This window comes from Mastomys coucha, chromosome X (assembly GCF_008632895.1).
Source record: "Mastomys coucha isolate ucsf_1 chromosome X, UCSF_Mcou_1, whole genome shotgun sequence".
Lineage (NCBI taxonomy): Eukaryota > Metazoa > Chordata > Mammalia > Rodentia > Muridae > Mastomys > Mastomys coucha.
Window position 1 is genome coordinate 150,164,855 of NC_045030.1, and position 10,450 is coordinate 150,175,304.

Consider the following 10,450-nt stretch of genomic DNA (forward strand, 5'->3'; position numbering starts at 1 on the left):
GACAGGAGTGGGTGGGTGGGTAGGGGATCACCCTCAAAGAAGCAAAATAGAGAGTTTGTGGGGAGGGACTGGAAAGGGGCATAACATTTGAAATGTAAATAAATAAAATAACCAATAAAAATGAAGAAAAATAGAAAAGTTAGAATCTTTGAGGTCTGAAACTGTGATTCATATTTTCCTTCTCTAATCCCAGCCACCCCATCTGTAGATCAAAGCTTGTTTAAGACAACTACATAGTTTCTCTCAGTTTATGCTTCTAAGTTCAAACTTCTACACTATATTTTTAAAGCACCTTCAGGGTCTATTTTTACTATCCCTTCATGTATAGAAAATGAAAGGCTCATCTGAGTTATCCTAACCAGGTTACAGGATAATTCTTAAGTTGTCTGCACACTTCTTTTTTTCCTTTCTGCCCTATCTTAATCTGTTTTCCATATGAATGAAGCATCCTTTCAAGAAGACTTTCCAGGACTGAATCTGTGAAAATGCTTAGAATAAAATCTCAGAGATTTGGAATTCACATCACTGCTCTCGCTGACATGGTTAAAAAATAAATGAAACTCCAATCTTAATCAGTAGCTTAAGCAAATAAATTCTAAAGTAGTCTTTAAGGTGATTGTATCATCTCAATCCCCAACACTTAAATAGAATACATTTTCTAAAACTCATTGGACAGACTATTGGCCTCTCAAGCTAAGCCTGGGGTATATGCTGTCTTATTTATGAATGTCATTGTACCTACAATCTATCAGTTTTAAATGAATACATTACCTTCCAGGGCTGAATAATAGTATTCATCTCTATTTATGCTTCCTTATCTATAAATTTTCCCTCTCTCATTTGCTTTTATAACTTTTTTCCTCTCATATATTCAAATTTAGATATTGTATGAAAGAATTCATTCTGACAGCAACTATAAGAAAAATAGAAGCAGAGAATGGATCATATAGAAATGGAAATGTTTTGTGGGTAAAATAAAATACTATGTATAATTTCAAAGCTAGTGACAAAATTTGTTCAAAAATATAATAATCATGAAAATCTTGACAAAGAGACAATAAGATGAGTAGAACAAATTAGCAACTATCACAGTTGTTCTGTAATTAAATCTATCAAATATTTTATGTTTCTGACTATCAAATAGAATTACACCATTTCTTTAAGGATAAATAGTAACTATCCAGAAAGATAATCCAGAAGTTGGATTATACCAATTTCACAAAACAAAATCACAAACAAAAGCCTGCAGGATCCTCATGTAAGTGATTATACACTAAAGAGCTGGTTAAAAATTGAGCTCTTCAGACTGAAAATTCTTTATTTCCTATAATATACATGGAATCTGATGGGTCAGGAGATGTAGCTCATTTGGTACAATTTTTGGCTAGCCTACTTGAAGTCCTAGATTCAAATCTCAGCACTTTATGAGATGGGCATGTGGTATACACCTATAATCCTAGTAATCTTTATATAGTGGCAGGAGACTCAGGAGTTAATGATTAATGTTAAGTACATATTGAGTTTGTACCTACTTGAGCTACATGTATTTATGAATTTCATACCTCAAGGCCCAAAGAACCTCACTGAAAATGGACTAAATGAATGTACTACCTAGAAGATGGGAAGGAGTATTGTAAAATGCCATCTTCTGGACAGGAATTCACAGCAGCAGTAGCTACTTTCACAAGATTAAGTGCATTAACGATCAATCATGGATGGAGGATGTAATTCCTAAGATTTCACTTCTCCAAAGGAACTGTAGACAGTGGATGGTTACAGGGCAAGGGGGAACTATACTCTTTAGTTTGTACACTGGTACATCATCTCTACTCAAGTGAATAACTCTCCGAAATCCTGTTCATGCAGGAATCCATAATCAAATGTAGTGGGTTACAAAAAGAAACACACGAGTGCACACATGGACAAAGGAGCAGGATTTGGGAAGAAAAATGAATTTGTTGAGAAAGTAAAATGGAGAAGAGAACTTAATGGAGAAACATTAATGAAAGAATATTGTATGTAATATGGCTTACAAGATTAGGATTCTAGTTATTGCACCCAGAGATTGAGTTACCATTGTTTCTGAACTAAGTTTATGTGGTGTTTTTCTTCTCCTGGCAACTTGACTGGGTTCCAGAGAAAAAGGTACAGAGGCAAAGCATGGGTTTGCCTGATGTGCACCGCAAAGGCTGTGGGGATTTTGAAGCATGGGGCTGGCATGGTAGCCACTGGCTAGTAGGTACTTAGCGAGTTGGGTGGATTAAGACCTTTCAGGAACCAACAGGCCAGAGATTCTGCCAAGATGAGAACATCCTACTGGTACCAAGGGGCCTGCCAGTGCCCAGTGTAGCGCGAGATATTGGTAGTCATTTTAATATTTCCCACAACAGGTGGCAAACCAATGTGCTGGGTAAGAACCCACTAGAAATTTAAGATTATTAGCCTGAGAGTTAGAGGTTTTGTTTTTGTTTTAAGTGAGTATCTGGGTATCTGAGATGAATCACATGAACTCAACTACAGGAATTGAAACAAAGCAGGATCTGAGGTCCCCTACTGTGGAAAGAGACAAGATGGCTTCCCTGAGTCAGAGAGCTGGAGAATAAAAAGGCCTCCTTCTTAGGGCAGATACTGTTTTAACCGTGAATTTACATATTGGGATTATTTGGTTTTAGGAAAGATTTATATACAGATTTTGTCTGAATCACGTGGGGATTTTTTGCTAGCAGTTCTGAACTAGGATAGGGAAAATTAGTCACTGACTCCAGATAGAGAGAGCAGTGATAATTATCTGCTATGATCAGGTATCAATTATAAATGTCTGTGGCTACAAGGCAGAGAGCTAAACAGATAAATAGCATAACAAGAAAGAGGAAGAGATGGATTGAACTGTGAATTTATAAAATTGGAATTATTTGCTTTTAGGAAAGATTTATATACAGATTTTTGTCTGAATCACATGGAAAGATATATTGCTCTAATATGCCTCACAGGATACTCAAATTCTGTCTAACACAGGTTCCACAGGAATCTTGGGGTTTTATCCTGCTTAGCAAAATAGAAAAGGCCTAAGAATAGGTACATACAGTATTTTAGTTTACTTCATTTGTTTTGACTTGTTTTAATTTTCAAAATGGGTGTGATTTTGAGTTTTGTGGTTATATTCCTCTGTGAAAGAGGTCAAAATAAAGGTTTTTCTGGTTACTGGCCCAAAGATAGGCTGATTTGGGAGAAAGGTTTTGTCCTTGCATTTTTAGAAAAGGTGATCAGTGTTTATATACCTTCCAGAGTAATATGGATCAGATTTAATAGAGGGAGACCCCCAGAGAACTAGAATCCAGAGAATTAAAAACAAGTTAACTTAATGATACTAAAATTTTGTTTTGAGGTTTGTATATTACAGAATATACAGCATTAGTGAGATCCATCATCAGAAAGGCTGAACTGACCTGCTTGAATTCCTGATGTCTTGGTTTTTCATTCCAATCCAATCAGGACACAGACATCAGAGACTAATACAATCGTTCATGTGGCCTTCTTAAGGCAACCAACTCCCCTATTTTCCCTACCCTTACCCCTCCCCTTCAAAATATCTCAACGCCATATTCAGCTTGAAGAAGTTATGAAGAATTATTGTCCCAGTTCCCTGAGCTTTGGGGCTGGAGGTGGTTATTCTAAGGTTGCTTTATTAGGGAATTTAGAAAGGATCATAATTGGAACAGGGAGGAAATAGCTAGAATTGATTGTATAGCCATTATCTCATTTGGTAGAAATCTTTATAATTGTTATTAAGTTGAAGTCATAATTTCTTATTTTGGTACAGAATTTATTTTGATGCAAAATCAAGCATTTCATTGGTATAAATTACTTCTATTGATACAAAAATTTTAAAAGTACAGGGCTTAGACCAGTTCCTTCTGTAACCATTATTATAGATTGATCTGAGATGATTAGGCCTGTGAGTTAAGGGCCAAATAGCAAATTCATGGCTCCAAGTTTATTGTTAGGGTGTTTTCAGATATTTAATTAGAAATAGCTAAAAGTAGTGAAGAACAGACCAGATTACTTTACACAGATAGTTGGTTTTCAACCAGGTTAGGACAGCTTAGATCTGCCGAGACAGAATAGGCCTTAATAATTCCTGTTTTTCAAAGGTCTGTCAGATGATCCTGGGGCTGTATAGGTAGACAGCTGTCTCTACAATTTGTCTCAGTTCTGGAAGCTGTGTTAGGCTTCCTATATATTTTCAGTTAATGTTGGTCATTCTCAGATTTCTGACAGGGTTTAAGTAGTCTTACTTACAGTCTCATAGCCAACGCAGGCTATTTAACATTGAGAGAACAGATTTGAGAGGATGTTTTTCAGATGGCATACAATCTAAAGCTGGGACATAAGTCAGGTGTAGAATTATAAGTCTTTTATGTTATGATAGTTGACTGTGTTCTACTTTATTGACAAAAATGATGGACTGGGTGTTAGGTCTATCTTGTACTTTGTAAATTACAAAATGATAATAGTTGTACTCAATTTATATCTGAGATAAAAGAGTCTTTTAATTGAACAGAAAGGAGGAAATGATGTGGATGGCTCTGTGCTGCCTGCATTTTGATGTTAATTCCACTCTCCCAAGAGGGGTAGTCTGGAATGAGGAATGAGTCATACTCAGGTGACTTCTTGTGAGCCTCCCCAAATGAATAAAGGGATCAATCACTGGGCATGTAGGCTGGACTTCCAATTTGGACAGAGGGAGAGAGGAAGCAGGAGAGAGGGGCTTTTGGATTGGGGATAGCAAAAGGGCAAGTTGTAGCTGTTAGTTTCTCCCAGTTTCATGGCAGATCCACCAGGATTCACCATTGGAGGAATTAGATTTAATAAGGTTTACAAGATTAGGATTCTAGTTGTTGCACAGAGATTGTTACCATTGTTTTTGAAAAATGATATTATTTTATTTATTGAAATTTTAAATAAAGGGGAAACAAATTCAGCATGCAGATTTACAAGTGTGCACACTGGTCATGCTTACAGAAGAGATGGTGAATAAACAGAACAGAATATAGATGGTCTATCTGGGAATCTTATGGTTTCTTGGCCTCGATGCTGAAGTACATGGAGTTTGTCCTGTGACATTTCATGGAGTTTAATGCTTATTTGTGCACTTTCCTGTATGTGTATTTGTGTGGCAGTCACCTCCAAGGTTAATGCCCCCAATCTTAAAAGGAAACTTCTGTTTTGTTTCTTATGATTTGTTTTGTTTTGTGAGACAAGGTTTCTCTATAAAACACCCTGGCTGTCCTATAACTTGTTTTGTATACCAGACTGGCCTCAAACTCACAGCGATCATTAAAAGTGTGTGTCACTATAGCCTAGCTGCAATAATCTAAAAAGAGAGGTAAAACAAGCTATTTTAAGATAAGATGTTTGCAGGAAGGCAAAACACTATCCTGAATGAAAGCACTTTAATAAGACAGGAAGTAAACAATTCCAAATTGCTTTGGGAAATGTCTAAAACTGATCAGAGTTCCTGGGACAACTCTCTACTCTATATTAGAAGTAAGAACTGCTCAGAATCAGTATCAGGCAAGTCCAGTTACCTGGAAAAAACAAAACCAGCTGAGCAGACTGGAAGAGGTTTAGATTAACTAAAGCAACTGAAAAGGACATGCTAAACTTTTGAGTTCCTGGCTTTCATGTTGTCACCCATGCTAGAGTCACCCTTCATGACACAGCTGGTTTTGATTCCTTTCTGCTCCTGTAAGTAAACTTTCTCCTGAACTCCTATTCATTTCCTCAGTAAAACTCATTGATTCACAAAGTTATGTTTGTACTTTGTTGTTTTTCCAGTTCCCCATCTGGCTTGAGTAGGTGTTCCCATCTCTCCAGGAAGTGTCACACCATAGTACTACACTGCAGTAACAGTGTATTCACACAATAGTGTCAAAGGAATGAACAATGAAAAATTTCTACCCATACATATACATGTATGAAGTTGTCAAAATAACTAAATAGAAATGAAATTTTATCTCTCGTTCAATGATTTTACTGATAAATAAAATTAAAACAAGGAAAACTTCTTGTTCATGCTGACCTGAATGTGCAGGAACACTGAGGGAAACAAAATCCAAAGCCTCCTTTGTAGAAGATGAAAAGTTTTCACTGGAATAAGAGGTCCATCTAAACATAGAGGGTTAGGGTAAAAATAGATGATTCATCTATGATTTACAGATCCCAGGGCTCTAGCTTCTAGGGATGTTACAGTACTGACTTCCTAGAGGTTTCACAGACTCATGAATAGTCATGGGAAGTAACATTGGCTTCTATGGATGGTCATCATAGAAAAGATTCCATCAAATGAAAAAAAAGAGTAACAGCTTATCCCATTGATAAGCTGGTTTCATTTTAAGCGGACTGAGACTTCCCTAGATCACTAATTAGCAAGGAATTCAAAGAATAATTTCATGGTTTAGTTTCAGATTGTAAACCTTTTATTTGTGTGTGTGTGTGTGTGTGTGTGTGTGTGTGTGTGTGGAGCCTGTGTGCTTTTCTGTAGAACAAATGTCTATTTCCAAAGGACTCCTTGGGAGAATAATTGTTCAAGAATAGAAAATGTTCTACTAGATATAAGAAGTCACTTTCATTCCCTCTTTTCCTAAGCAATGACAGGGACTAGGGAGTTCAAACATGTGAGATTGTATAACAAAGAGAGTTCTCAATGAAAGTAAGCCACACAGGTTGAAAGACCAATTTAGAAGGCAGAGTCAATAGAAGTGAGATGACAAGTGGTAGCAAAGAAAATAAAACAAAACAAAAGCACTGGGAAAAATCTCTCCCGTTACTTGGAGGGGAGTGGAGGATGGGGGAACACTGATGGTAATTTTCAGCAAGTATCATGAAACAATAGTTCATGTCACTAAAGGTTTTGAAAAACTGTAAAATGCTGAAAAGAAGAAAATCTTGACTGTGGCTGGTAGAAAAAAATTATTGTGGGTGGAAAGAAAATGCCCCCTAATAGGCTCATAGAGAGTAGTATTATTAGGAGGTGTAGCCATGTTGGAGTAGGTGTGGTGTTGTTGGAGAAAGTATGTCTCTTTCTCTTCCTGCTGCTTACCAATTCCAGATATAGAACTCTGGGCTACTTCTCCAGCACCATTTTTGCTTCCCACCACAATAATAGACTAAACCTCTGAACTGTAAGCCACCACTAATTACATGTTTTCCTTTATAAGAGTTGCTGTGGTCATGATGTCTCTTCACAGAAAAAAAAATTATCAACATCTGTTTTTTGAACCTGAGTCTTAGTCATCATTTAACATGTTTATTAAGTTTTGCCACAGGATAAATTTATGTCTTATAATGAACATTATCTCCTGTGTATCCCTCCCAGCAATGTGATGGCTGCTTGCTATGTCTCTGCTTGGGGACAAATGACTGTAGCTAAGTACTCATTGTAAAATGTCAGTATGTTCAATCCATGACTTTGGAGGTCTCTTCCTTCACAAGCTTGTCACAATACAAGCACTGTGTAGAATAAGAGCTCACTAAAGGTAATAGTCACCACTGTTGGAAAACAAACTTTTCTATGGGTATCAGACAACTACCAAGGAATATACAAAATGATTGGATGCTGGTTTGGGGAACAGAATTTTCCAGGTTGGGAGTCCAACATCTGAAGATGTATGAATCTCTTAGAATATGGGACATTTAAAGAAGTAGGGTATATGCCTGAGTAAGTCACAGCTTGGAAGTACCAGTAATTAGTCTTGTATATACTGTGGACATTCCCAGAAGTACTGTTAGCAAGTAGGACTGAGATTCCTTATGTAAACTCTTGATAAACTGCAGGGTTACAACCCCTCTAAAAGTATCCCAGTTAGATGAATGTCTGAATTCCTGATACTTCTCCATGGCTGGCCTTTCCTGGTACAGCATCTAAGATGTTGGCATAGGGAGAGTATGTTGTTTTGTCATCAACAAAACTCTCTAAGAGTGTAAGAGAGTCAAAACTACAATTGTCATGGCTGTGGAAGTACTCTAACAAATAATTCCATACAAACTGAATCTTGTAAGGATCTGGTAAAATTCTATAGCAGTGACATATACAGGTGTGTACTTGTACATACTCATAACTGATGGTATTTCATTGATTTGATCATTGTGATATTAACACGGCAATATACTAGCTACAATGCATAACAGTTTTTCTTTTCCCCAAACTCCCCTCTCTTTGACAGTTTTCCTCTCTAATAAAAAACAAAAACAATAAACACACCAACTGGAAACCATGCTTCATTTTCCTCTATCAGTATAGCCTTTATCTAGGACATTACATCATCTGGCCTCCTTCCAAAACTTCTGTCCACCCATTGTGTGGTATCATCACTCTAGGAATGCTATTTGCTTTCACTGGGGGATCCTGCCTGTAGGCTGAAGCTTGTTCTGTTTCCAGTGCTTTCCCAAGTGATATGAATATTGAAATCAGATAGACAACTGGAGGGAAAATAAAAGATGAGTGTCTGCTATAAAAAGACTTAATTGATGAAGTCCATGTCAATAGAACTAAATAGAACCAGATCTCAGAATTTAATTTGCATACATCTTCACAGCTGGCATATCTGGAAAAAAATCTGAGATGTTACTTCTGTCAATTGCTCCTCAATAAAATCACTACAGGAAAATTTTATCAACTAAGCCCTTACAGTTCTGCCTTAATTTTTCCAATTTCAAACCAAAAGTGATGTATACTGTCCAACACACTAAAAATTAGTGATTTGTTTTTTTTCCTTCTTAGTATTTATCTCAAGTAAGACCCACATAAAATGTTTTGCTTCTTGTAGGCTCACAAAACTGCCTATGTATGCCATTCTTTCTAATCCAGTTCTTTCTTTGCCCCTAGATATACTAGATGTTTCTTTCATAACCATCTCTAACTCTGGTTGACTCAAGTCCTCAGTTTATGCTGTGAATTTTTATGAAGGCCTTTAGAAAAAAGCTGGGGATCAAGGAACTAGTTTTATAATTGCATAGGGCACTTAAATTCTGAGACCCTCAGTTTCCAAATCTGTTCAGGAAAGATATTTGATAAATTATCATCAAGATTCCTTCAAATTCTGAAAATAATACAAAGTTGATGGAAAATAGGAGAAATGAAAGAGACATAGTCAGCTCATGTGTCATTATAACCAAAACTATTCTACCCTTTTTTTTTTAACCTCCTTAAGGTTTCTTCTTTCATCAAAAGTCTTACATCCTACCTATGTATTTGAAAAATCAAACTAGACTATTCTCCACTGTTGGTTTGCACAATATACTCTTTCAAATCATGGACAGTCTTTGTATTTTCATTGTCTAGTACCTGATGCAAATCTTCTCAGTAATTCTTGAACCACAGAATATAATATCTCTAAATACACTGAAAGGTTTTATCTCCTCATCTAGAAACCATGAGAAGTAGAATACAGAGCTTTTCTTTATCAGTACATGTTTCTAGTATCCCTGACGAGTATCATATTTGTTGAGTTCTGTCTAATGAAGCTGTTCTAATAGATTGCTGTAGTTCAAAGATGAGAAAACCTTGAGGGAATGTTAGAATACAGACAGGTAAAAGAAAGAGTATTCTCAAACAGGGTGAGTTTTACAAAGGACTATTTAAAGGATTTTTATTCACATGATATAGTTATTACTGCTCTTAAAGTTGAAAAGACAAGAACATGGACTAATAGTGAGGTCTTCAGTATGGTAGCCAGCTCACAATAGAATGGGAGGGAAGGAGGTAGAAAAATACAAATCCTGAATTATTTTCTTCCTACTAATCTAAGCTTCTACTGGTACTCCAATGGTCAAAACCATTAGAATGTAACTGTCAAGAGAATCAGAAGAAGCAGTTCATAAAATTAGTTGTGCTGGTACAGAGAAAGATTGATAAAGAGTAGAATGTAGACCTGGAGTGACAAATAGAAAAGATTTACCTCACTACTCAAACATCTTACTAACATGTGACCAACTTTTATAAAAGCAATAATAGGAAAAGCTCAGTTCTGACCTGGAGTTTACAAAATCCTCTGTTCATATCTAGCTTTCATAGAACTGCACTAATAAAAATAGGAGCAAGTTCTGCCATACTTCTAGAACAAAATAATTATTTGATGATCCTTTTAAAACTATAGAGTAGCTTTTTCATGTCCATCTTTGCCTAAGGTAACAAAAAGACACTATTTTAAAACTTTGATTTATACTGAGAGTAAGAAATTTTCTCACTGCAAAAGTGAATGGTATGGGTAAAGGATTTGCTGTCCTTGATTTCAATGATCATACTCACAGACCAGTCCCATCACAGGCCATTTGATAGTTGCTAGGCTCTGAAAGGTGATCAAATGTGCTGCCTCCCAGATCTATATTTCCTATATAGACTTCATTCCATGAAAAAAAGGGAACCTCATCTAAGATTGGATGCATTTTT